The sequence below is a fragment of the Melospiza melodia genome, chromosome 9, assembly GCF_035770615.1.
Source record: "Melospiza melodia melodia isolate bMelMel2 chromosome 9, bMelMel2.pri, whole genome shotgun sequence".
Taxonomy (NCBI): domain Eukaryota; kingdom Metazoa; phylum Chordata; class Aves; order Passeriformes; family Passerellidae; genus Melospiza; species Melospiza melodia.
Window position 1 is genome coordinate 23,896,587 of NC_086202.1, and position 24,541 is coordinate 23,921,127.

Here is a 24,541-nt window from a genome sequence, read left to right on the forward strand (position 1 = left end):
CAGATGTTTAAAATCACTTCCTCCCAATTAAATATCTGCTCCAAAGTGACGAGGTGTAAGACCACATATGTCTTAAAGGCCAGTGTATACAGCAACAGTCTTTGTTAGTAGATATGATGGAAACGTTCCCTTTGCTTGAGCTTTTAATGCACAGACAGTGAGAAGTTGCTCTGCTTATTGACCTCCATGGGGGAGACTGGTGCTGGTTTTAAGTACACATTTAAAAATGCCCTTCATCTTCCCTATAAGTATTTTGGATGTCTCTTGTTCAAGGTTGTCACTTGCTCTACCATCTAAGGTTATTTGCTGTCCACTTAGGCTCTTTTTAGATCAAAAGTAGTGATGTGAGCTGATATGGTGACTTCACTATTTAATTAGAGGGAATATTTTCAAACTCCACTATTTCCATATTATAAAAACCTCTATTTGATTTTATTTATATTTTACTTTTATCTTATTTTTAAAATTTGGTGCAGTATGTCTGTTGTACCAAATGACGATTAATGTAGCCAGTGTCAGTCTTTGATCAATGCCTAGTAGTCTTTTCCTGGACTGGTGGCAGGGTAGAAGTATGCAAGAGAAAAGAGACTGAATAAATGGTAATAACAGTACTGTAACTGTATGAGGAATGGAGAAAATAAAAGATTTTTTTAAATTTGGTTTTCAGAGGTAGAATATTGAATATTGATGACATTATGTAAAGGTAACAAAAGATTAAAAGAGATTAATTTCTGAAGATGTCAGAGAAAAATAATGGGTTTGTGCCATAGGGGAGAAACCAATAAAAAGGAAGCAGTGGCAAAAAAAAAACCTTTTGCTGATAGAAATTCATCAGTTTATGACTAACCGCTTATATGAAAAATGAACTTAAAATACCTACAAGAGTTTGTGTATGTGTGTTTTTGAGCCACTATGCTGTTAGATATTATCTTTCTATAGGTTGTTACTCCTTTTGTTACATCTGAGTCTGCAGGCATGTATGGGATAATGTTTCAGGGTTGCAGCCTCCTGACTAAGCATTAAATCACAAATATAAAGTGAAATAATAAATGTAACATTTGTGAAAGCAGAATCCCTAATCAAGAATCTCTGAGTTCAAGACGGCAAATTTGGCCATGTAGGCATGAGAGCTGAGTTGTGACCAGTGTGCTCACTGTGTTGTGCTGCTGAACAGCTCCTGATGGTAACAAGATAACCCAGGCCTTATCACAACCCAAACGTAGCAAAAGGCCACTTAGCCAAGTGAACAGTTTGAAACGCAGTTAAGTCACATTCTTGATTGTAATGATATGTCCTTTTAAAAGAAAGAAGTATATCACTCAAAGTCTTTTTAAATATATAACATTACCTTCTTAAACTAATTATTGAAAAACTTAGCTCTTGCATTACTGTGTTTATTAGTGAGCTAAACATTTGTTACACCAATTACCAGCTGTAGTCAATGTACTCTGTCCTAAGGAGGTGACATCATGTGCTGCAGTCACCAAAGAAGAAAGTGCAGAATTTTCAAAGGGTGTAATCTGTGGTTTTCCTGGTGCCCTGATGCAGCAGCACTGGTTGTAGTGTAGTTCTAGCGTAGATGTTACTCACTGGTGCTCTCATAGGTCCCATATGAGGTCACTGCCATTTGTGCTAAGAAACTCTGCACACATTTTGAAGGTCCTTGCTGTGAATAACTTTTACTGAGATAGCCAGGAAAGAGAGTAAAGGAAGGCAAGGGTTGGAACAGAAAAGTTGGGAACTGAGTTAACCCTGTCAGAGAACTGGGAACTGCTGTCTTGAGTCTCCCCCCTGCCTCCGTCTCACCATTGTTTTTCTGCTGGTGCCTTTTATGAGAAAGAAGATAAAGAATTTACAGAGTTTATGCTCATGACTTTTCCTCCTGGATTTGAGATTGTGCTTTTAAAAGTGAGAAACCTCCTGTGGAAATGGACAGTTTTAACTCAGTTACATGAGCTTTTACACTAATTACAATTTGCCACTGTGAGGTCTTGTCTGAGAGCAGTCAGGAACCCAGTTTAACTGAGGATCTCAGTTTAAGCATGGTGTTTTTATGGGGCTGTGCAGGGCAGTGCAGTCAGTGCCAGAAGGGAGCCAGCCTTGCCATGGGGCACTGAGTGCTCTGTGTCAGTGCTGGCTCAGTGCCCCCAGAGCAGTGACCTCCTCACCCTCTGCCTGTGGGATGTGCTCACAGTCAGTGGCTGCTCCCTGCAGGGAGGATACAGGTGAGCCCTGGATTTGCTGTTAAGCACTGCTGTAATCGATTACATTAATGTGCTGAATTCCTCCCAACAGGGCTCAAGTGGCATCACAGTGACTTCTTCCCTTGTTCACCTCTCTGTTTACTTTCTTTGTGAATAAAACCAATTGTAGTTGGGGTTGGGTACTGCTTTTATTTCATAAGATGCTGGGCAAAAATGCCTTCTCTTCTATGTCCATCTTTCATTTAAAAATGCAGAAAGCAAAGTGTGCCAGGTTGCTTGGGAGAATTTGGTCTCATTTAGGGGAAGCCCCAGTGTGGCTGCCTCCCCAAAGCACACCTCAGTCTTAGAAACTGTTCCTTCTCCTTGTTGCTGCCTTCCAGAAGGTAACAGGGGTGGCTGCTCCCTCTGTCTTGGTTGCTCCTCCCAAGGGTACCACTTACTACTCTGGTAGTTAAAAGAATGTATGGATTTTCCTTCAGATTTACAGTCCATGTTTGAGCTTGCTAGCTTGCATTGCAGCTGATTGACACAGTCATCTTCAGTAGTGTTCTGCACCCTACAGAACTGTTGTTTTCCCAGATTTTTTTTCTCTTACCTTTGCATTCCTCTGTCTGCTGGATGAGTGCCCTGCAAGACCATTGTTGCTTAAATACCAGCTCTTTAATCTGATGTAATTATTTAGATAATGTTTTCATGTTTTTGATGAAATAAGATCTCTCAGTCAATACTTTGTCTGAAAGCAATATAAATATTTTATCAGAATCATGTAAATTGTGTTACACATTTTGGTAGGCTTAAGGTTGTTACTTGCCTTCCTGTGGCATTCTGTAGGGGATTCGACCTTTTTTTTATGCCCATGAATTATTCTTGCTATTGTATAAGGCAGTGTCAAAGTCTTAAGAATTCAGTGTACTTTTAAAGCTAAAAGTTAATAAAAAGTACTGATCATTTCTATTATGATGATATTCTTATTCTCCTTGTGTCTCTGGGCAGTAGTGTAATTCCAGTGACTAGTCATAAGAAAATTACTTACATAGGACCAATACATGTTCAGTTTAGTTCATCTCTCCTGCAGCACTGCTGATACTTAAAACAAAATGTTGGTTTGATCAGTGGTTTGGTTTTCTTCATTTCTCATCATAAATTGACAGAATTTGCATATTTATTCCCAGAGTACAGAAACTGCTTGCATGGGTCTTCTGCTTTTGCTTTTACATAAATTGAAATTTAAAGATACATGTGGTTTTTTTCCTGATTGCTCTGCTTTATTTTGGAAAAAGTATTCAGTAATGTAACTTAAGCTGCAACAGAAAAAAAAATAAGCCAAGAATGTGTGTATGCGTGTATATATATATTTTTTTTTTTTTTATTTATTTTTTTTTTAATCTGGAGGCCAATGGAGAGAGCACAGGTGAATAGGCATGCACTGGGTGAGAAGTGTTATCATATATGACATTCCCTGTAAGCCAGTAAAAAAACTGAAGCAAGAATAACCATCTATACCCATCTACACTAGTTCCTACAGTCTTTTCTGTAGAGGTATTGCTAACAAAAATTAAGTGAAAGCTTTTTGTTTTCATAGAAACCCCAAGCAAAAGTCTGTTTTCCTCATGTGGAAAAACAAATTTGTGCTGTAGACTTGAAATAGTTTGCTTTAGTGTGGCAGGGTTTGCAGTCAGTGGGATGTATCTGGAATGGGAGTAGGAGCACAGAAGTGACATATTGAGGGTTATTGAGAAACCAGGGTTATCTCTCTCCCATCTGCCCTTTTTCACCAGTGTAAAAAAAGTGACAAACTGATTTTATCTTTGCCTCTGTCTTTCTCCCCCTTAGTCCCCAGGAGCATGACAAGATTTCCAAGAGAGTTAGAAGGCATGTAAGTCTTCTCAGCTTGCTGAAATAGTCATTTCCCTCTACTAAATGAGGAAGCTGTTGAGGAGTGGTATTGAAAGTTGCTCATTAACTTCTTTGCTTGGGCTTTGTAAAGCTGACTTCCATTTCCCCCTCTGTGACTTTGATACAGGAGTTTATGGCAGACCCCCGTGATTCTGATTGAAGTGAGGAGACTCAGGTCACTAAACTTGGCTCCTTCAGTAGAGATAAGAGCTACCATTAAATCCCAGAAAGAAACAGCAGATGAGAGTGCAAATAGCTCTTGAATATAAACCCTAATTTTGTCAGGGCTATAAATATTAAAATCATAGGTCTTCACTCAGAAGAATGTCTTCAGAGAGGTAAAGGTGATTCAAAGCAAGAGAGAGGAAATTTGGAGAGGATATCCTATACATGAGAAAATAGAAATGGTTTTGATGAGATCTGAGGCACTGTAGAAGTTTCATCTTTGCTTCTGGAAAGTCCCTGCCTCATAAAGGTTTGTCATTTCTAATACCTCATCACAGAAATCATCTTTATGCAAAAGCAGAATCATTTTTTCTATTACTGTTGATTTCTGTAAATATGTCTAATAATGCCTTGCCTGAAGTAAAAAGAAATGTAAGTTTTGTAACTTTATTTCTCTGAACATTGGTAAAAAGAGTTTGCTTTCACTCTACTTTTCTTTGTAGGTATGAAAGTATATGACATCTCCTTTAAGAAAAAAATTTAACATGAGTTTAAATTCTAAACCACATACAGCATTTTTCCATCAGCAAGTCCTCCAAGACCCAGATAAGTGGCCTACAGAGTAACACCAAAGTGTGTTAAGCCTCACTTAAATAACCTGCCAGCACTTCTGAATTGAAAATGTTGATTATAAAGGTGCACTAGTCAGTAAATAGTTTGAAGAGTTGACATTGACTGTTTGGCCAAAAGTTAAAAGCTGTGGTAATGACCTGTGGTTTCTCAGTTCATGGATGTGCTGCACTGAAAATCTGTTAAGATGCTTGTAGCAGCAAGAGATTTAGCACTTTGAGAAAATCAGACCCAATTATGCTTTCTGAAGTTGAAGTACACAAAATTTCATTTTCTCATCTTCTCCAGATTGTACTCTCTCATTTAAGCTGGTCTCACTGCACCTGAACTTTCACTTCAGGTTTTGAAGTTTGAGGAGATACTTGAGTGTGTGTTCTTGAAGTACTTTAAGTAATTAAAAGAAATTAAGTGATTAAAATACAGTTGTCTGGTTAAGCTTCCAAAGAATATGTTCAACTGTAATGTTTACTTAACAGAAGATTTAAATATGAAACAAAAAGTAAAACCACATTTATGGCCTAAGGAAACACGCAAAATTTTCCTGATTTTACTTTGAAGGATTCATTAAAAATAGCTTGCCATCAAACTTCCCATTTTAAAGCTTCTGCATTATTTAATCCTTAACACTCAGTCTTTTGACTGTGGACAGTCAGCCCACCAAGGTGACAGTGGACAGAGAGACTCAACTGATGCAAATTGATTAAAAAGAGGATAGTTCCTGTTCACAGGGGAAGGATTCTAGACTTGATCAAAGGATCTGTTGGGACAAGATTCTGTTCTGGTGCCTGTAAATCATAAAATCACAACTTCTGTGAAACTTTCCATGTGGTGTTGCATGAGAGAAGTAACAAATGGCGTTAAATATTGTTGGATATATTTCCAGATTATGTATGTTTTTGTTGCTATACTATTGCTTTATATTCTATCAGAATGTAAATTATTTAACAGATGGATGTAGTTATTAGAAGATCTTGAAGTGTGAATATTCCAAGGTGTAGACTTGCTCTTAGACTCAAAGTAGGATAGATCTATGCTACAAGTCCTCTAGTAAAGTAGGATATGTTTATATGCCAGAAGTCCTCTTTTAGTGGTATCACAGAAACCCTCAATTTTAAATTTGGTTTCAGTGAGAGCCCAGTAAGGGCAGTATAAGGCACAGCCTCCTGTCAGTATGAACTGTGTCTGTGCTTGGTAGGACCTGACAGCAGGGCTGTCTGCTGTGGTTGTGCTGCTAAAGATTTCTCAGGCCTAGAAGTCTTTCAGCATCCTTTAAAGAAATACATAGACTGCTTTAAAGCAAAATATACAGAAGATGGTAAAAAGAAAAACAAAAACATAAGTGTAACTATTTGGTAGTAATGTGCAAGGTATACATTGGTGATGTCAAAGTGAGTGATACTTTTGTGTAGTAATTGTTTTGGTAACTTCATGTTCTACTGTACTCGGCTTATTTAACTCACAAGCTATAATGCTTTAAAATGAAGCACAGTTTAAGAAGGGATTCACTTACTGGAATCCCTCTATATCTGTATATAGGCATATGGTTATTTATCTTGAGAGCTCTTGCATTTTGTTCTTATTATATTTTCATTATTTTATTTGAGAAGATGCAATTATGCTATCTTTATAATAAGGAAAGTTCTTGTTAAATCTAAGTATTAGGCAGTGAAGGGTTAAAAATCTATGGTCCTAATAATGTAGGGAAATGCTGACACAAGTTCTTCAGTCCTTTTCCTGACAGAACACCCATCTTTAATTTGCTCCTCTCTTTACCCATATAACATTGTAGATCTGTCCTTGAAAACAGCTCCTGCAGCATGAGCGTAGCCAGTGGAGTCAATTTAGCAAAGGTTGCTGTCTGTGTCCTAGCAGAGCAGGCAGACAGCCTGGAGCTATGACTTATAATCAACTGAACAGGTATATGAATAATTACTAAAGATAGAAACCTCTGTTAATTGCTGGGTTTAATCCTGTTCTTGTAAATTGTTACAGAATCACCCCCTCTAGCATTAACCATCACCCTCCTCCTAGCATTAACATGTCAAAATGAGTATTTTTCTCAGATCATAAGTAACCTAGTAGATTTGGGAACTTTTTTAGTTTTAAAATTCTTGCCAGTGTTTAAGCACACCAATACTCTCTGAGAGTCCTTTATGTCCACTTGGAAGCCTTGAGGCCTTGAAGTATTTGGAGTTGACTGAGAGCTGAGTTTGCTAGTTTCTGAAAGCAAAAGCTGATGTTAAGCTGTTGTTTCTCTTAAAATGATTTTTTACTAAGAGATTTTTTTAACTCTGAGCAAAGCCACTTTCTTTTCAGACCATTCCATTTTTTCTTCAATCACTATGTTTGATTATCAAAGTGGAGAAAACTATAAAGATTGCCTCTCTCCCTCTAGTTCTATCCTGCTGCTAATACAGTAATCCTCAGTAAGTGGGAAAAATTAAGGGATGCTCTTAGAAATTGATTACAGTATGAAGGAAGAGTGACAGTGACTGCATTTGGTCTTCACCATGAGCATTTTGCCTTATTAGGCTACTTAGCAAGCTAAACTGTACTTCATCTCAGAGTCCTCTAAAAATAGCTCTGTATGGCTTTCTGGCACATTGATATAAAAAGTGTATGATGATGGTACATGGGGTTGTTTAAATACAAAGCTAGAAGCATGAGCTGGCCTCCAAATGATAAATGTCTTTGTATTCCAGAATGGAAGCTTTCCAAGACAGTGATGCATAGCCACCAATTTGTAACTTTTCTTTTAATTTGTAACTTTGGACGCTTATCTATTTGATTATTATATAACCCCTCATATGTTTGATATGGCAGCATGAAATATCTGAATGCACTTTCAGTGGTTTTCTACACTCCACAATTGATTTGAAGAAAGTGACATTGGGTGTTGTTTTCATAGAGTTTTTAAAAATAAATAAAAATAAAAAAGCACTGCATCTCAACTTTCTCATTTTAATGCTCTCACAGTTCACTCACAGCACAGAGAAAAAGTTCTGTCATGAACTTTCCTGTGTATAGAATGTAAATTGTGAGGGTAATGAAGGACTTATCTTCTCTTTGCATCTTTTCTTACTGATATTATGTCCCATTCAGGATGTTTGTATCACATTCCTTCTCACAACTGATGCCTTCCATATATTAGTGGATTGGTTTTAAAAAGTATTAATAAAAAGGATATAAGTAAAGAGCCTAGATTTCCTCTCAAACCCATTTTTGGAGTAGAGGCATCTGAGTGATATGGGACCAAGAAGAGTCTCCGTGTGGAGGGGAAGACAGCTCCAAGGACCCAGAAAAGCTAAATGTTCAGGTACCCTAGCAGGGCTTCCACTTTCCAGGCTTCAGTTTCATTTACTCTTTTGCATCCCATTACTTCTACATTGCCTCACAAGCTGCTGTTCTAATAGTTTTCTATCTTCTTTCAGTGAGACCTGATTAAGTTGCTGTCTTCAGAGCTGCCTTCTTATTCCCCTGAACAATTAATCAGGGAGAGAGAAAGCTTAGCTCTAATTAACCCACAGCTTGCCAGAGGTGGGGCTTCTGCTAAATGCTCAGTAAAACCAAATATTTTTAGGGAGAAGATGGGAGAATATATTCCTAACCATCTTGAAAAGCAGCAGAAGAAATGTCTTATTAATTATTAAGTGCATACTAAAACTTTCTTAGAGAGGTAGTAGTCCTCATTACATTTGAAAGTCTTGCTTTGGTATAACAAAGTTTTTAATACTTTGCAGAACATAGGAATGCTGAAAGGTTTGTTTGAAATCTAAGGAACAGTTCATCAGATGTTCCCCCAAAGTGGCAGAAGGCTAAAAATGTCTAAACTCTATGAGCACATTCAAGCAGTTTGGTGGTATAGAAATATTTTATCAAAACTTAGTGAAAAATCAGGATGTTTTAGAAATCCACTCGATCATGCTGAAAAAATGCATGTTGAATGGAAAGGGCATCAGTTAATTTTGATTTCCTTTTGATTTGCTAGAGATGTCATGAGCTCCAGCCCAGGTATCAAGAGGCGCTGAAAGCCATTTGTGCCATGCTCCAGTTTACCAAGGAATTCCACTAGAAGCATCCAAAAGTTAGAAAAACAATGAAGCTCCCATGTCATGAAAAGCAGATTTTAAAACATACATTGGCATTTGTAGCAAAATAGACACATTAAAATAAGGGCAGGGCATCACAGGTGGGGTATGTTGTATCTGTCTTTAAAATTGCCTGATGAACAAGTTGGGTTGTGAGGGGGCAGCTGCAGTGGCTCTGCTGTGTGTGAAATAGAGCTGGGGACAACTCTGGGCTGATGCCATCACTACAGTGACACCTTAGGTCTGTAAAGGCTCTCTTCTGACTGCCACACTGCATTACAGATGTGATTTTTCCTTCATGTGCTTTGCTCTTTCTGCATGCTTTGGTTGCTTTTGCTTTGCAGTTTTCCATAGAAGTATAGCTGTGAAGAGAACCAAAGGTGCAAACATAATGAATGGCTTCTCTGTGTATTTCTGAGGGGTTTTTTTTCCATTGTAGTTTTATAGAGCACCTTATTTTCTGCACATGGTAAAGACATGAAAACAAAGAATGAAGGAAATAGAGATTAGAAAATTGCAACATTATTAGATGGACTTAAGGTAGATCTCCCTTTCCAAATATTTTTGCAATTGACAGAGGTGTTCATTGGAGTGCCTAAAAGTCTATCCTGAGTCTTTGCAGAGGCTTGAAGGAGTATTGTTTTGTAATGGGGTAACAAGAACATGAACATGTCCAGGGTCTTGAAAGTTAATAGGGCATAAGGGCTTTCAGAAGATTTTGAGTGTTTTGGTCCAGTTGCTGTGTGCATCCAAACAGCAATCTGTTTCCAGGTTCAGATCAGAGTTAACTAAATGTTAATTGAAACATGTAGTTCCCGAGGGCTACAGGCAAACAGTGGTCATGGGCACCAGGGAAAAAAAGCAGATGCTGTGTTACTACCTTTTGTAACTTCCCTACCTTCGTTTTATAAATCCCAATGCAGAAGGTGGCCAAAGGGTATGTACCTTACTCACAGAGTTCTTTGCAGTGTAGTAATGTCTTATTTAACAGGACAGGACTCAATCATGTGAAAGGGTCTTTTCTTACTGTGCTTTTAAATACTACGTTTTTCTTCCACACCTCTTTTTGGAAGGAGTTTATTTGATTATGTAAAAATGGGTTATGCATGAAAGACACTTGATGCAGAGTCAAAGGATTTTAATTTTTGTTTTTTCAAGTACATGGTTGTTTTTTTACTGGGATGCAGCCCTTAGGTTTATTACAGCTTCAGCTGATTGAACCTACTGTGAAACATCAGGAAAAATCGACAAGGCCACTGATCCATGTATTCTGTGTATTTCAACTATGTAATTGTAAGCCTTCGAAAGAGTTTTTTGAATCCCTTAAATCAATAGTAAAATATATACATATCCAGGGAACTAATTCTTGGGCAAATAACCTGCTCTAGACAAATATTGTAAGGAACTATCCTGCTGTGTTCAGCAGTGCAGCAAAACTCAGATGAATAAAGATTGGCCCCTGAGATAAACCTTTAAATCTTTGGTCATAGAAAATTTGCATTGCTAAAGGATTATATTATGACTCAGTGGGCAATAACTGCTATTACAGCTACTTGAAGAGATTTTCCTTACCCATTTATGCTTTCTTTCCCTGCTCTTTTCTCAGCATACCTCTCACAATGCTGTTCAGTAGAACATGATGCTGTCTCTCCTGTAGTCTTCTTGATACTGAAGTATCCAAATGGGTGATTTTCTCACCACCCTTCTGCAGCCTCTCCTTCTTTTGCTGTTGGTGGTCTGCATTTTTATTACAGGTGTTGATCTATTTGATTAAGTTTTTGCAATATTACCGAAGAGAGGCAAGGCAGGAGAGAAGTGAGAATTACGCCCAAAGGCTACCTCACTTGAAGCAGTTGAAGATAAGCATCATGCTGCTTGTGTTGAGCAATCAAAGGCACCTGAACATATGAACGTGTTCACATCATTACCTTGTTCACCATAAAAAATTGGTGTTCCATGGGCATGTCTGTTGCATCATTGCAACTTAAGGACAGGCTTCTGACTTGTTAAAAACTCACTCTTCAGAGAGGTGTCTTGGCATGGAGAGCAAAGAGCAGTACCATAAGAACATGGTTTGCTTCTGTGCCACACAGTGACTGACAGGATTGAGATTTGGGGAGTTTGTTGGTGATATTGTTGTGCATTGACAGCATATGCTGAACAGACAAAGGTTGCCTCTACTTTGATATAAACAGGACTTCTCTGAAAATCTTCCAACTCTTCCCCTTAATCAGCTAGAGGTGGTCCAGGTAAGGGTCTCTGCTTTTCCCCCCTGTAGAACTCAAATCCCTGTCTCCCCTCCCTTGTGGGGCTGAGCTGGGACAACAGCCAGCAGCAGGCACACCCCCAGACACTGAGATCCCAGAGCCAAAGCACAGCCAAGAGCCTGCTCTCCCACCCCTGCATATAAAAAGGTGCTTCCCAGTACAGACCTGCTTCTCCCAGTAGTATGTGTCTTCAGTGAGTTGTGTTAATAGTTATCATTGCCTGAGATAACCTTCCTTGTGATGTAATTTGACATACTGCTGTCAGAGGGGCTTAAACATAGTAATCTTTAAAAATGATTGGGAATTTGCCCTAGAGAAAAAACTGTTATGATTAATTTCTACAAATGATAAACCACTCCTCCTTCAAAATACTGCATGCTATGAAGTGTGATTTAATCCATTTGACTACAGATCTGATGCTTCTGACAACTGTGACTCAAATGTCATCACAGAAAGTGATATTTCAAGTGGCAGGGTGGGATTAGAAACCTGCTAAAGATTTGTCAAAGGAGAAGTAAGTACATAATTTTTAGATAAGTGATTTGTCTACTCTAAACCACTTCCTCTGAAAGACAGGCAGCTTTAAAAGAGAAACTTACACTGTTGCACTAGAAAGAGCAATTTAATTGCAGAGAGATACTACTTATGATGGTAGGTAGAGAAAAAAAAACATAGGATACTGGGGAATGTGTTTTCTCTACAGAAAAAATAAAATTGCTTTTTACTCTTAGAAATTAACTTAATCGTGGTTTCTATGAGGAAGGAGCCAGTCTCTGTATCTGGGACCTTGCAACCACCTGGTATGTTCTTGTTGTTGTTTTATGTGGTTTTTTTTCAAAATACAACAAAACACCATCATAGCTTAGGAATTGTGTGAAAACTCTGTAAATGCAGTAAAACCTGAAACAAGTATGGAAATGTTCATTCAATCAAGAATTCATGTAGCTTTAGAGCAATTATCAATTTCATTCACATCCACCAAGTCTGAACTCTTTGACAGTCTCCTAAAACTTGTGCTTTCTATACCTATTCTGCCAGTCTAGCTCTATAATTTACACCTCCTTAACAATCTGTCTACTCTGAAAGGCAATGAAAAAATTGTATAAGGTTCTGTACTTTTCTTCCATGTGACTGAATCTGAAATTTGACCAACTGCAGTGAAAACTACGTTTTGTGTAATAGTTGGTTCCAGCTGCCCCGTGGGTCCGCCTGCATCTGTAAGGACCCAGCTGAAGGCTTGCCCAGGCTGTACAGGCTCTGGACACTAACCCAGCACTGAGTCCTGCACCACCTGTAGCAGCTGTGTTGGTGTGAAGTGTTCCTTCAGCCACACTTGAGCAGCTCTGAGATTGCACAAAGTGTGGAGGGTTTGGTTTGCAGTTCTGCTTGGTCTGATGGCTGTGAAGAGAAAGCAATAACCCTGTCTGACAGGCTGACCTTGAGATCCTGCATCAGGAGTGGAAGTTAAGTGAGAGCACACATTACTCTTAGCTCTTTGCAGTGGATTCCCTGGGGAAAAAAAAAAAAGAACATGAAATCTGACAATGCTTTTCTGTGGAATCATTTTTCAGAGAAGAGCTGCTCTTTGATATCTGTGATAGTTTGCTGCTCCGATCTGTCATGTTGCCAACTCTCTGCTAAGGTGTTTGGGAAGCACAGTTAAGTGACTGTAAGCATGGCAAGGGAAGCTGGGGCCATTTTTTCACTGAAAGGAATTTTGCTGGAGTGACAGTATTTTTTTCAAGTGCTCTTGTTTCTATTTTGTTTGTTTCTCGCTGGAACCTGCCGGCTGCTTCACTGCGAGGGGGCCGGGTGCGCCTTTAAGAGGTGGAGGTGCCTTTGTGCAGGTTGTGCGGGGAAGGAAGTGGCTCTGCACCGCGGAGGGTGGCAGGAAAAGGCTGGTGCTCGGCTGGCCACAACTTAAACTGCCAGTTTTCCCTTTGAGAGGCAGCAAAGAATTGTCACATTAGCTTCCTGGGGGTTGATTGTTTGTTGCCTTTTTTTTCCCTTCGGCGCTGTCAGTTGAAACGCTGACCACCGCAGGCACAGCTGGACGTGTTTAAAACTCTTCCACGGGCAGCCCCGAGCAGGCGGTGCCATGGGGAACGGGTGTTGTCTGGGGAGCGCTGTGCGGCCGGCCCAGCCGAAGACCTGAACTCGCAAACGCAGCCCAAGGCACCTGCCCGGGCCGGGCTGTCCCACAGGTGACAGCGGCTCCCGTGTCAGCCCCAGCCCGCCCGCCTGCCTCAGTTTCCCCTGGCGGCGGAGGGACGGCGCCGGGCGGGAGCGCTGGGGCGCCCTGGGGCCCGCAGCCGGCGCCGCCGCTCCAGCGACCTCCCCCGCCGGAGCCTCGTGCGCGGCCCGCCGGTACCTCCTGCCCGGCCCGCCGGTACCTCGTGCCCGGCGCGGGGCGGCGGCCGGTCCGGAAGGAAACTCCGGCCGCGGGACCGCCCGCCCGGGCGCTGCTCCGCCGCCGAGGCTGCCCTGGACGCTAATTAGCATGACTAGTTTGATGGATTTAGTCAACAGCATTCAGCAAACAGGGTAGGGGGAAGCGAGGGTACGAGATTTCCCAAATCTCAAGACTTTTCAGCCCCGGTGCCCTTAATGGTTTGTTACGCGGGCTCGAACAAGTGTTGCTTCCAATTAATTGATCGAGGGGATTTATTTTAGTATTTTGACTGGGTGCCAGAGACAGAGGCTTTGTCCTAGCGTTTTAAGCACCACCCCTCCTTGCAAGTTTGAAATGTGAGCTGCCTGGGTGGTTTTTTTTTTCCTCCTCTCTTTCTCTCTCTTCCTTCTGGCAAAGTGGCTGTGGCTGTGTGTGTGCGTGCGTGCGTGTGCGCGTGTGTGCACGAGAATGAGAGAAGGACATACCTCTCTGTGTAATGGGAAAGCGAGACATGGATCACTAGAGACAGAAAAGAGAACCATCAATATCAGTAACATGCAGCTGAGGTGAGATTTTTCTGAGTGTTTGATTTTCTTAAAGCCCTTTCGGAAGATTTACAGCAGCCTTCTGCCATGCTGTATGCCGAAGACGTACTCCTAAGCAATGTCATAGGGATGCTTACATGTCTACCGCCGTTTTAGGTCTGTTCGCGTACGTGTGAAGTTTTAAAGCTTAACCTGATTCTCTTTATTGTCTCTAGAGGGTTGTAGCTTGAGCACAAATAGCCTGTTGGCAAGTACGGCATGAGCCCATTAGCAAGACTCCATCTGTGATTGGTTTTGCCTGGAAACCGGGAGACAAGCAATGAATAATTGATGCGTGTTGTGCAGTAGCTGGACAGGCAAAGAGGAGAGAGAGAGAGGGAGAAACAGAGCAGGGTGCCCTCAGAGGGGGAGAGCGAACAAGCTTGAAAATAGCTACTGGCTGCCTTGTGCTGAGATGAAGGCAACCCCGGCTGTCTTTGTTCTGCACTGGCTGCTTTCTGCCTAGAAGTGTTTGCAGACATATGTGGCCTCTCTGCAGCAGCAGAGGCAGGCGCGCAGAGGAGGGGCGGCAGAGGAAGCCGGGCGGTGAATGGGATGTAACTCGGGGGTAAGTTGGTTCCGGGGGGGCGGCGGCCGTGCGTGCGGGAGCGGGGCCGTGTGCCGGAGCGTGTTGGCCCCGGGAGAGCCCGTGCCCGTGTGTGTCCGTGTGTCTGTCTGTGTGTGTGCGTGCGGGTGCATTGTGGGAGCGGCGGCGCGGGGCTGGCAGCGATGGCAGCGGGCTGTGCCCTGCCCTGCCCCGCACCCTGCGGCTCGGCCCGCGCCCTGCCGCCTGCAGCTGCGCCCGCACCGCCCAAAGGCAGCGCCGGTTTGCGGCGGCCTTTCCCGCAACTTTGGCCTGCCTGGCACTGCCAGAACGTGACAAGCTGTTCTGCAAACAGCAGTGACAATACTGCTGCCACCATTTCATTTTTGCCGTCTTTATAAAGACCTTGCCGTGCAGAACTCACATCTGTGGCGAGTGCTTTCACAGAAGATCTCAAAGTAGTATGAGTATCAATGACAGTCTCGGGCATTCCAGTTGACAAGTTTTTTGCCCCTTATGCTGAGTAGTAACAAGTGTCTTGTTTATTCGTTTCCTGTGTAAAAAACTGAAAAGGTTACTTAATTAGCATATTGTTTAAGGAGTTATCATAAAGTTTCAAACTAGTGATGCCGGACTGGAATTTGGGACATTAGTTTTATTGTTCAGTTTAGTTAGTCGGCTTAATGCAAATAGTGTTTTAAAACTTAATAAAATAGCATATATCAATGTATGCCAAAAGCAAAATGCAAAGGATCTATACAGCTTCAGTGTTTGCAATTCAGATGTTGACAGCACGGTCTGTTGGGGGAAGAGAGGTTGCTATTGTAAATAGCAGCTCTTTGAATGGGTAAAATCGCTGTGTAAGGTAAAATAGACTTTGCATAAAGTAGCATCAGTGATTCTGGAGCCACTAAAGCCACTGTCAAAACAAGTTGTGACTTCAGTCATACAAACTGCTTGTCCTGAGTTCAGGTGAGCCCATTTTAAGACCCAGTTAAAAATCCCTTACTATATGTCATCTTTTGATGAAATAAATGCTCTCTGTAGACATCTCATGGGGTGAACTGGTGAAATTGAACCCACATTTATGACAACTTACCTTGGCTCATAATACTATAAAAGACAGTGTTCACTCTGCAAATATGTAGATTTTAGAATTAAAAGTTACTGTGGAGACAGTTTCTTTCAAGAAGCCATGTCTCAGGTTAAGCTAACCAGGTCATTAGGCTGGGGTGACCTAGGAGAAGCAATTAGCGTGACTGAAACATTACTTGGAAATGGAAGTACATAAAACTAAGATCCAGCTAAAATTGCTCTATGTTGCCTAATATTTCCTGTGGTTTTTGTTCAAGTTAGAAGTTTATTACAGATATATTGGTAATAAAGTAATTATCAGCATCTAATCATGCATAAAAGTGGAAGTGCCTCTAAGTTGAGCAGAAGCATGTCTCTCCATGCTGTCACCAATCTGCTTAGCAGAATTTTGTTCCTCTTTTTGCTTAGCATTTAAACTGATATGGCAGCTAAAGTGCAATAGAACATGGGAAAAAAAGTTTGGGTTTATGTAAATTTATTTCAGTCGAACTCAGTAAGTAGTGCTCCAGTTTAAGTGAACAGAAGAGTGTTATCAAAGGCTTGGTATCAAGTTTATGGTCAAAGTTTGATTTAAACAACTACTTAACATTGTTAAGTTAACATCACCCTTACCCCATTCTGAAGGAGCCATCAGAAAATCCCTGGGGAAATACGTCTGCAAGTGCAGTGAAATTTCACTAGTAAAGAATTCATCTGAATGAGTGAGGTACAGTTTCATGTTAGCAATTGAAAATACTGATCGTGAGATTTGAAATGTAGTCATAAGCCTTTAATCTTGTGTAGATCACAGTAGAATGGGTACAAATGTCACAGCTGTGCGTGTCAGTGTCTCTGTGATCCTGGCTGACATGTTGCTGTGTTCATATTTCAGTGAAACACAGGCACTCTCTTGGTATTACTTGTGTTGAAAGCAGCATTTAGTCCTGGGACCCTTATGCTGGATGAATGCTCCAGGAACATCCAGGAAAGCTTGTGCACATGAAGTGGACAGGGGACAGCTTTTGGTTACAAAGCAAAGAAGCAGAGCATGCAAACCAACAACAAGAGGAAAACAGAGGGCACTTAGGCTCAGTGAATAAACAATTTGTTGTTGTAGTAACAGGTGCTGTATTAATTACAGTGAGATAGTTTAGAGAGAATAGTTTGGCAAAACAGGCTTGCTGTTGCCATAAGAGTTAGTACAGCAATTAGTTCAAGAGAGTCTCTGAATCCAATGCCCCAAGCCCCTGCAATTACAAGATGTGTAACTAAGACAAGAGAATAGTGTTTTTCTATGTCACGAGGTAAGCTGAGGACACAGAAGTTCCCACGTTATCCTCAGTTGTCACTGGAACTGTGACAATGCAAGGCTGCTTTCTCATGACTGTTACGTCAGCAAAAGGGATATTGCTGATCAACAGTGACCAAAAATCATTAGAGTGAAGCCATCAGGAAACTGTCACTCTATGGGATGGCACAACCGTTACTTTTTTTTTCTCATAACAAAAGAATACACTGTAGATTATATTTAAAAATATCAAAAAAGCTAACCAGGGAAGGAGCTAACCAGCAGAAAATAAGTAACCCCAACACTTCATCTTGTGATACATTGTTTCAGAGATCTCAGTGAAGGTGCTCTCTGGTTTGATTCCTCTCAGTTGAAGAACAGAGAGGGCCACAGGGAAATACCTTCCTCTGAGGCTGCTCTGCCTAGGGGAACTTCTGTTTTCTCTAGGGTGGAACAGCAGAAGAAGCTGTGCCCAACAGACTGCCCTGAAACTGCTTGCAAGCAGCTGGACAGCAAGATTTTTGCTCAAGGAAAAACAAAAAAAAAGTGGGGAAAAGTTGCTTCCTCCCAGCGCTGCTCAGCTACCGCTGCATTGTTGTTCAGTGCAGGTGGAGCTGGGTGATCTAATTGAAGTCTCAGAAGCCTTGCTGGGCATGTGGAGAGCTGTGCAGGCTGAGCAGATGGTTCACTACTTCTGGTACTCTGCAAGACACAGCAGAGACATCTCCAGAGGGCTTAAAAAAAATCACATAACAAATGACCCCACTGTGTGTCCCCTGAATTTCTTAGAGTTTCTTTTCCTTGTACTGCCTTTCCAGAGGAAACCAGAAAGTTCTGTGAAATAAACCAGTAGACATGACATCTGTTTCACTGTACTGGCTGTTTCTTTGAAGTAAGCAAAACTAAAAATAAATTAATTAAAAATAACTAGAAGTTAACACACTTAAAAGAATATATTAAGTTAATACCATTTGGCTCATCCAACAGCAGGATAGGAACCAAAATTCCACAGGGTATACCTTCTTCTAAAATGCTGAAGGAAAACAATGTTTTGGTATATAAAACAGTTGTTTTGGAAGTAACTAAAAACAATTTAAAGTTACTGAGCAAAGCCTTTTAAACCAGCATGTAAAATGTTGAGCTAGCCTTCAAATGAAATGGCTGCTTCACTAATTGTGAGATGTGCAGTAAAGCAAAGCAGTAATAGCTTTCAAGGCATGGGGAAGAGTGTGTATCCATTCATCATCAGGGAGAAAGCAGCCAGCCAGTCTGGCTTTCACTGACAATCCGGGAAGGAAACAAGAGAAACCCAGAAAGATCACAGACAGGTTTTTTTATTTCTGTTTTTAATTGGAAGTTACTTGACAAGTTTTCTCCTTAAAATCAAGAAAAAGTATAGTTATAAAGAAAAATTAGTGGCATTGGGACAGTAATTACTTCAGTAGTGTGGAAGGCTGCCACTCAGCCCACCTCTAATAAATACTATACATTTCTTCAGTTCTTGACCTGGATCATTCTTCATATTCTCTGGAAAGTTTGCATGTTACTAATGCTGAGTCTTAGGTTGTTTGGGATCATTCTATTGACAGTAATCCAGTGCAACCAGTGACAGTTTTACCTATTTCATAAAGAAAAAAAAAAGTTAATTTTGTTCTCAGTTGTCTTTATTACTACCAATAAAAGGTTCTGACAGCCAGCTAAGCTCCTGATTCTTGTTGTTTATTGTAACTAAAGTACAGCTCTCAACATTTTGATGGGTAACCCTTAATGTTTGTTTATAAACTTCTAATCCTCAAACTGAATTTTGTCGTTAATAGTTTGTGGTTTTTATGCCTCCTCAGTGTCCCTTGCATCTTTTAAATTAAGTTTCAGGCAGTAGGCAAGCTGGACTCTGTTGAGATCCTGGAAGCAGACAAAATCCCACTATTGTTGGTGAATATAAGCTTGTTAGAATGCTGTTTGGATATAGTGTTACAGTACCTGGAGAGGTTCATTCTTTCACAATCTTATTAAAACTATCTGTACTGGATTTTCAAAATTATTCTGACCTAATGTAGTTACAAATAAAGTGACTAGAGCTTCAGTAGAAGCAGAACTAGGGCAGATGGGAAGAACTGGTATTCTCACAAAAGCACTCCTTTACTTATTCTTGACTACCTTTTTGTGGTCAGCCTTAGAAGGTAACAGAGAGAACTAAGAGGAGTTTGTCACAGGACTCCCTTCAGTTCTCAGTTAGCTGTGCTAACCAGTTTTACTGACCTGCTGTTTTCTTTTGTGATTTAGTATATTTAACATTTACTAACAACCTTATTTCTGCGTTAATATGTAGTAGGAAAGGAAAAAATACTGGGGAGGGGTTGTTGTGCCACTTACTTATCTGTATAGCAGGCCAGACTTGAAAGAAGGGTGTTAACAGTACTTTTACTGTCTTACCTACTGGCACTATCCAACTGCTTTAGAAAGTTAAGGTTTTCAAGCATCAGCCTAACAGCATGGCTTTCAGAGGAGCCTGTCATGATTTACTTATTCATACAGATTGCAGTGGCTTATGTAGTCTTGATCCTGCTTGATCTGCCAGCAGTATTTGCTTCTATTGATCACAGGCTGTTATTTGACTGCCTTGAGCAGCTTGTAGGTCTCTCTGGTTCTGTTAGCGGGGTCTGCTACGGGTACTTCTCAGCCTTCTCATTCTGCTGTTGTCAGTGGTTTTAACTCCAGATTTCCTGCTCAGACAGATACTCTGCAGAATGGTGTCACACTGCTTGTGGTTTTCAGGAAGTTTGGGAGCACCTTAATGAACTATGGTGCTGAACTGGGGTTCTGTCCTGATTTGGCTGTTAGCTCAGGTTTGTAATGTGTGTTTGGCAATGTGCCTGGCTGTCATGTGAGGTTGTAAGTGTGTAAAAACTCCTCCTATGCTAGGTGTAATAAAATACCACATTTTGGGAAATAACCAGCAGTTCTTCGTGTTCCTGTAACCTTTGCATTCCTACTGTTTTTCCAGCGACAGGGCAATTGAGAGGTTAGTCTGGAAGAAACTTAGAAACCAGTTGTCTTGCACATAGATGAATACTATTAAATTGTCCTGTTTCAGCCCGCTTTACAAATGGTTATATATGTTTTCTATCTATTCCTTGGGGTGGAAATACTGTAGTTCCTTAATGGCCTTATTTACCTGGAAGGTCCTTGAAGTCATTTGTGTCTGTCAAGATGTACACTTCATTAGAGCAAAGTTGCAGTAGAATCAGGTTAGAAACAAATGTTCATGTGAGTTTATATATGGTCTTAGTCCATTAGTAATAGAAGATTTAATTTTTTTTTTTTTTTTTTTTTTACTTAATGACTTTACAACTTGTAAATATGCTTTTAAGGTCTTTGCAAAATGGAAGTGTAGGTAGTCCTTGTGTATTTTGTGTTTCTGGCTTTAGTACAAGACTGACCTTCTTTAGAACATGCAGTTAAGTGTCTGTCTGTTACTGTTTGTGACACCTTGTATCATTTTGCTAGAAACACAGCCCCACAGATGGTATTTGAGCAGACAGAACAGTTATTTGCAGGCTGGCTTTTTGAAGAAGTACTTGAGATGGAAAATCATGAGGACCAAGTAATTTTTACTTGCAAGCAACACATTTATAATATGTGATGACCCACTCTTTTATCATGTTTCTGTCTGTGTAGACACATCTAGTAAAACTAGGATGTTGGCTTGCCTGACATGCAGCAACCCTCCTCTTTGTCTCTACATCTGCATAAAATATCAGGGAGATGAATTCTCTCACAGAGAGAGTTTGGGGCTTTGGAGAGTTGATCATTGGTGTGCAATACCCCATAATCTTGGATTTTGTATTTTGTGATAAGCAGAACAGAGGATACAGTTTATAATATTTGCTAAGTTAAGTGTAGGTTAGAGGAGATCAAAAAATGGAAGTTTTAAAGTCCCATCTTAAGTGCTGACTTTAAATGACTCGCTTGAAGCACTCATGAATCATGTTGCAAAGGCAAAAATGTCCTTCTTGTTAAATGACTGTAATCTAAAATGTTACAGAGAGCTAAATGATTTATTGATGTCTATTTCTGAGGCGTTTACCTGCACCTGTAGCCAGCCCATTCCATTTATTTTGGCTTGCTGACAAATTAGCGGGCTATTTGTATGTCAGATTTGGTCAGTAGTCAGCTCCCACCCCCTTACATTTTGAACTGCTTCTAATTTAATTGTTTGTGGTATTGGCAATTTATTATCCAGATAGATGTCATTCAGGGGAGCTCTTTTGCATAGAGAAGAGAAAAAGCAGAAGATCTGTTTGTGTATATTCTCATAGTGCCTTGTAGAAAGCCAGTATGCAGAAGAGAGCAGTTTCCAAGCCTCTTCCATGCACACAGGCAATGATCTATGCATTGCCTTTCTTTCCGCTAGTTTGGAATGTCAAATATTAGGTTTCATATTTAGTGGCTGAAATAAGATTAAGTCTGTGATTATGGCCATTGTTGCTGTATCTAGACACCCCTCAAGAGTGAGCAATCCAAATTACATATTGGAGCTTTAACTGCATGTGTAAGTTGCATAAATACTCTCAGGGGGAGTTGAAGCAAGCGTTGCCACCTGCAGTGGTTACGTTGCAGTGCTTGAGTAAGTTTTGTGGGATATTGAAGGCAAAATTACTGTTTCTTGCTAAATTGTTTTAACTGCTGGCTTAGATCTTCATGGCAGCAAGAATCTGAGTGCTGCTTTTCCAAGTCAGAGTGCTCCAGTGTTGCACAGAGGCGATTGCAGGTTGCCTGACCTGGGCTGCCAGGATGCCTCCAGCCCTGCTGCTCCTCTGTGGCTTGGCCGCTGCTCCAGCTGCAGCTGCTCACTGGGTTTGCCAGATGAAGAGGACAAATCTATTGTGTGGATATGTTTACTTCAGCTTAATTAATCTGATCTTGCACTCTGAGTTTTAAGTAAGATAGAAAATTTGGGCTTTGATACAGCCAAAAACACTTTCATGTCACAGGAGCATGGTCTGTGCTGGCCATCCTGGCCAGCTCATTCTGCTGGGCTTCCCTGGGACTGCAGGTGGGGGCAAGACTCAGCCATTGTTTTCTCCTCTCAAACAGCTCCATAGTTAACATTGCTGGCACTGTGCAGCTTGAAATGCTTTATGGTCTTACAGCCTACTTAACCTTTGATGTTTTCTGTCAGCATCTATTATGACCTGGTGGCCTATGGTTAGTAAAATGTGCCCTTGCAGGCTGCCAGATACTGTAATGGAATTAAGCCTTTAAAATTATCAGACCTGTCAAAGGGGCTTATAATCCTGTGAGAGCTTTAAGTGGTTTCTTACCTTTGCTTCAACACACATTTGACCTGGTTGAAGTGGCTTTACTTGCTTGTTTTGTTTTTACTTCCTGTTAATATTTTTAAAACTGGGGGAGGGCAAGGGGAGAAAAAAAATTCATTTCCTTGGCATCTTTATGAGGAGTTTCTTCAGTTCTGTCCCAGATAACCTTTTTTACCTTTTTTTTTTTTTTTTTCCCCCCACTCTCTTGCTCTTGTAGATTAAAGCCTGGAGATATTTCTGTGGGAACTTGTTCCTTTGAGTAAGGGCATAAGGATGCTTCATTATTGCTTTAGTCAGCCAATGTGCACTGAGGGCTGGCACAAGGCAGGAGGGAATGTCAGGCTTGCTTTGAGGGAGGTTGGACTCATCCAAGTGCTCACAGAAGGTGCTGAACCAACACCTCTGGAAATGAGTGTCCTCTGCAGAGTGACTGTAGGAAGGGCAGTAACACTGCAGTTACTCAGAGTTACCACCTTTGTGCTTTAATCTGAGCAGAGGAGAGTACGAGATTTTGAGATGGTTTACCTTTTGCTAGTTAGTTTTCAGTTACCTGTGAAATGCTGAAAGTAATTTTGTAGCATTTTAGTGGTGTCCCTGTGATCATTAACACCACAAGTTAATTAGCAGAGAGATACTGCACGTATCATATCCAACAGAAATTGAAATATACCATAGAGAGGCAGTTTGACAGTGTCACATGCAGCCTGTGGCCAGGTCTGGCAGGCCACCTTATCTGAGCCTGATCCTCACTTCATAGTAGCTTCCTTTCTTTGTGAAGTGGTTGTATGTGAGCCATTTATTTAAGCTACTGAGCATTTTAAACACTGTTTTGTTTTTGAGGAGTGATACAACTTTGGCTTCTGAAGTAGTGCCATGCAGACTCAGTTTCTTACCACCAGCAGGGTGTGATGCAAGGTGAGGAAAGAGAATAAAGCTAATAAAATGCTATTCCAAAATAAAGCAAATAAAATGCTGTCTTATTTGTGACTTATCAGATAAGTGATAGAGGGAAACACTGAGCAGCCATTTCTTTTGCAAGGAAAAGCCCTTATATTACAGCAGTTTTGGAGGGTTTTTTTACATTTTTACTCTTCCCATATAGCATAATCAAGCAAGGTAAAAAAATGTGGCTCCTGCTGCTAAATTACATGCAGGCGTTAGCCCCATAAATAAAATTAATTTTAAAAAATACATTAGGTTTTCTGAGGTGACTCTAATTGGGATAGATGCTGGAATAAATTGGCCTCCTGGGTAAGGAGGAAAAATACCCATCCCCCCAAAAAGTTACAGGTTTTAGAGCAATTGCATCAATACTAAATCCTGAGTTGAAATGCTCTGAAATCCTGACCTTCCTATAGGTGTATTTATCTTTTTTCTTTGGTTTTGGCATACAAATCTCAAGAACCTCCCAGGACACCCACTACTAAGCAGAAAAAATGGAGATGTAGGAATGAAAGCTGTCATCAGGCAGCCCTGGTGAGTGTCATGAGATGGGCTGTCTCTTCTGATCCAGGAGTCTGAGTATATTGATGGCTAATATTTTTACTTCATGACAGTCTGGTGAATGATCTCATCAGTTGTTGCTAGCAGATGCAAAAAAAGATGCGCCTGTGGTAGCAAGACAGGAATTTTTTCTGTACTTCTCTTGGGACATGAGTGTGAGGCATGAATGACTTTTCTTTTTGAATGTAATTGTCCACAGCATTTTGGAAGGGTACAGACAGCAAATGCCTCTTCATGAAAATTTGGGATTCTTTCTGCCTCCTGGGAAATTGATGTTTTAAGGGTTGTCTAGCTGTTCTAAGAGCATGTACCTGAACTGTTGCTATTTCTGCTGTCATGGCAAAGGTGTGATAATGGTGGGGGGAAAAAAATGAGGAGCAATGAATGTCTTCTTTCAGTACTTACTGTGGTTTATTTAGCTGGATTGCAAAGACATCATGCCTATTTTTAAATAAAATTTTAGTAAACAACAGTTTGCGCAGTCAGACAAGCAGCTTTCCACCGTGGCCAGATTCACCAGTCCTGACTGTCTGCTGTGTTCATCTCAGTGTCAAGTGAAGCAAAGCTGATGCACTGAAAAATGGG

General features: G+C 40.7%; 1 protein-coding gene across 9 annotated transcripts in view; it reads left to right on the forward strand.

Annotated features, from left to right (window-relative positions):
• The window catches only part of ZMIZ1 (zinc finger MIZ-type containing 1), a 337,962-nt gene that overhangs the window by 233,415 nt on the left and 80,006 nt on the right, over positions 1-24,541 (forward strand). Inside the window, exon 1 of one of the 9 annotated variants that reach the window (XM_063163887.1) lies at positions 14,068-14,208. The exons of 7 other annotated variants lie outside the window; for them this stretch is intronic. The gene's annotated coding sequence lies outside the window, so the exon portion shown is untranslated. Of the gene's footprint in view, positions 1-14,067; positions 14,209-14,556; positions 14,795-24,541 lie in introns of those variants that run through there. One more of the 9 variants, XM_063163888.1, reaches the window with a different exon arrangement.